The 3,687-nt window shown below is 39.6% G+C and overlaps 1 non-coding gene across 1 annotated transcript; it reads right to left on the bottom strand.

The window, feature by feature from the left end:
• Positions 1-813: 813 nt before the first annotated feature.
• LOC127108982 (small nucleolar RNA R71) lies at positions 814-920 on the bottom strand. Its single transcript, XR_007796473.1, has one exon. It is a non-coding gene; the product is annotated as a small nucleolar RNA R71 (small nucleolar RNA).
• Between the last annotated feature and the right edge of the window lie 2,767 nt (positions 921-3,687).

Consider the following 3,687-nt stretch of genomic DNA (forward strand, 5'->3'; position numbering starts at 1 on the left):
TAAATTAGTTCTTTTCAAAGTAGGAAACATTGCCCATAAGTAGCTCTATTAGCAAGTACTTGGATTATCAATTGATTACGTGAATTACATTCGACCCTGTCTTTATTAATTAATCTTTATTCAACACTTTACTTTTCCTTGCACACTCTAAAAACACCTATTTCGATTGCCTTTGATAAACACCATAACAATAGATAACGATAGATTGACACTTGGTCTCTGTGGATTCGAAAATCTTTTATATTACTCTGACGCGTTCGTATACTTGCGAAACACCGCATCAAGTTTTTGGCGCCATTGCCGGGGACCAATTCCCGCCGGTCAATGCGAAGAACTCGCAACACCGGAAGTTTAAGCTTAGTATACCCTCTAGCGGAACCTGAACGTAACGCTCGCGCACGTTTATTCTTTCATAGAATTAAGAGAGCTATGGCCGAAGATCAAAATCAAAGACCTTTTAAAGATTTCGCTCAACCATCTAATGAAGAACCTAGTTCTAGTATAGTAAACCCAACCATCCCAACTAATAATTTTGAACTTAAACCATCCCTATTGCAACTAGTGCAACCGAGATAATTCGCAGGTCTCGCTACTGAGAACCCAAACCAACATTTAAAAATATTTCTTCAATTAGAAGACATTTTTAAAACCAATGGAGCTTCTCCTGAGGCAATACGTTTAAGATTATTTCCTTTTTCCCTCAGAGATAAAGCCCTGTCATGGTTAGATTCCCTTCCACCCAATTCCATTACGACTTGGGATAACCTTAGAAGAGTATTCCTTGCTAGATATTTTCCCCCGAGTAAGACCGCCGTTCTTCAAAACCATATAACTAGATTTACCCAAAACCAAGGAGAATCGCTGTTCGAAGCTTGGGAGAGATATAAAGAGTTGTTACGAGCATGCCCACATCATGGCTTAGAAAATTGGTTAATCATTCAAACCTTCTATAATGGACTTCATTATAACACAAAGATGACCATCGACGCTGCCGCAGGCGGTGCTCTGATGAACAAACCTTATCCTGAAGCTAGTGCCCTCATCGAAGATATGGCTCAAAACCATCAATCATGGGGAGTCGAACGAGCGACAGTTGAGAAGAAGGAAGCCCAAGGAGGAATGCATGAACTAAGCTCTATAGACATGATGCAAGCTAAAATGGACGCATTAGCCCTCAAAGTCGAGCATATGTGCATAAACCCGAATACTGTAGCCGCAGTTTCGTCGGATTGTGAGATATGTGGAACCAAAGGACACCAATCTGCAGAATGCAGTCTATTAAACGAAACCCACTCTGAGCAAGTGAACTACACCCAAGGGAACCCATATTCGAATACCTATAACCCTGGATGGAGGAATCACCCGAACTTCTCCTATAAAAACAATAACCCAATCCAAAATAATGCACCTCCGAGACCTAGTTATCAAGCCCCTAGATCAAATCAACCTATGCAACCTGTACCACCAAAGCCGAGCCTTGAGAAAATTATGGAAAATTTTATCACCGCTCAAACCCAACAAAACAAGGAGTTCATGAACCAAAACATTCATGTTAACGAATTGACTACTCAGTTAGGAACCAAGGTTGACCAAATAGTTACTCATACCAAGATGCTTGAAACCTAGATCTCTCAGGTAGCTTTAAACCAAGCCCCTCAGACTACACCTGGAGGACAATTTCCTGGACAATCTCAATAAAATCCGAGAGGACAAGCCAATGCCATTACCCTACGAAGTGGGAATGCTTATGATGAGCCACCAAACCCTAGATTGAGTGAACCCGAAACTTCTAAGGAATGTACCAAACCCACAGACGAAGTAAAGGAACCAGAGGAATCTGAAAACCAGGAAGGTCGAGAAAAAGGAGAGGAACCTAAAGATAAAACTTACGTACCACCCCCGCCATATAAACCACCTATACCATATCCCCAAAGACTCAAACAAACCCAGATCAATAAACAGTATAAATTTTTTATTAAAGTTATAGAAAAACTTCATGTAGAAATCCCTTTCACAGAAGCCATCACCCAAATACCTTCTTATGCAAAGTTTCTCAAAGACATCCTTACCAACAAACGTAGACTTGACGATCCGAAGCCTTTGTAATGTAATGTTATTTCAGAAGACAAATTAGCAAAGAAAGATAAATATCCTGGAAATTTCTCCATTCCTTTCCTTTTGGGTAATCATGTCATCGAAAAAGCTTTTCTAGACTTAAGAGCTAGTGTGAGCCTAATGCCTTTAGCAGTTTGTGAGAGGTTAAACTTAGGAGAATTACAGCCCACTAAGATGTCACTTCAGTTAGCCGATAGATCTGTTAAATATCCGATAGGAATTTTAGAAGATGTTCCTGTTAGGATATGTCAGTTATTTATCCCTACTGATTTTGTTGTCATGGACATCAAAGAGGACAATGATATACCAATCCTTCTAGGTAGACCATTCTTATCGACTGCAGGAGCCATAATAGATGTCAAGAAAGGAAAATTGACATTTGAAGTAGGTCACGAGAAAATAGAATTTATACTTTCGAAATTTCTTATGGCACCTGTGATGAGAGACTCGTGTTATGCCTTAGATATCATTGATGAATGTGTTAGAGAATTAGAACAAAAAGAAATTATAAAAACAATTAAGTTACCATCAACTCTCATAAGGGAAGATGATGACTTTAAGAAACCCTACATCGATGATAACCTTTACGAATGTTTATCCCTTACCCCAGATCCTATGCCATGCCCTAAGAAACCAACCTTAGAACTTAAGGAACTGCCTAAGAACCTGAGATATGAGTTCCTCGATGAAAAGATGAACCGTCCAATTATAGTTAGTGCTACCTAGAGCCAAGAGGAAACGAACCAACTTTTAGACGTTTTACGAATATATCCCTCAGCCTTAGGATATAATATCTCTGACCTGAAAGGTATAAGTCCATCCGTATGCATGCATCGGATTTCACTAGAAGAAGATTCAAAACCCTCTAGGGAACATCAGAGAAGAATAAACCCTATAATGAGTGATGTTGTTAAAAAGGAAGTTCTTAAGTTACTTGAGGCAGGTATAATCTACCAGATCTCGGATAGTAAGTGGGTGAGCCCTGTGCATGTAATACCTAAAAAGGGAGGCATCACAGTCGTGCAAAACGATAAAGGCGAACATGTAGCAAAACGTTTAGAAGGAGGATGGCGGATGTGTATAGATTATAGAAAATTAAATAAAGCAACTAGGAAGGATCATTTCCCTCTACCATTTATAGATCAGATGTTGGAGCGTCTAGCCAGACACTCTTACTTCTGTTATCTAGATGGATACTCTGGATTCTTCCAAATATCTATCCACCCCGAAGATCAAGAAAAAACTACCTTTACATGCCCTTATGGAACTTTTGCCTACAGACGAATGCCATTCAGCCTCTGTAACGCCCCAACTACTTTCCAACGCTGCATGATGTCAATCTTTGCAGATTACCTAGATGGTATCATGGAAGTGTTTATGGATGATTTATCGGTTTGCGGATTTGATTTCCACAATTGTCTTGCTAACCTTGAGAAAATCCTGGAGAGATGCGTGGAGGTGAACCTCGTGCTAAACTGGGAAAAGTGTCATTTCATGGTGACCGAAGGAATAGTTTTAGGACATATAGTTTCCGAAAAAGGTATAGAGGTAGATAAAGCTAAAATAGAAGTT

Source organism: Lathyrus oleraceus, chromosome 7, assembly GCF_024323335.1.
Source record: "Lathyrus oleraceus cultivar Zhongwan6 chromosome 7, CAAS_Psat_ZW6_1.0, whole genome shotgun sequence".
In the NCBI taxonomy this organism is placed as follows: domain Eukaryota; kingdom Viridiplantae; phylum Streptophyta; class Magnoliopsida; order Fabales; family Fabaceae; genus Lathyrus; species Lathyrus oleraceus.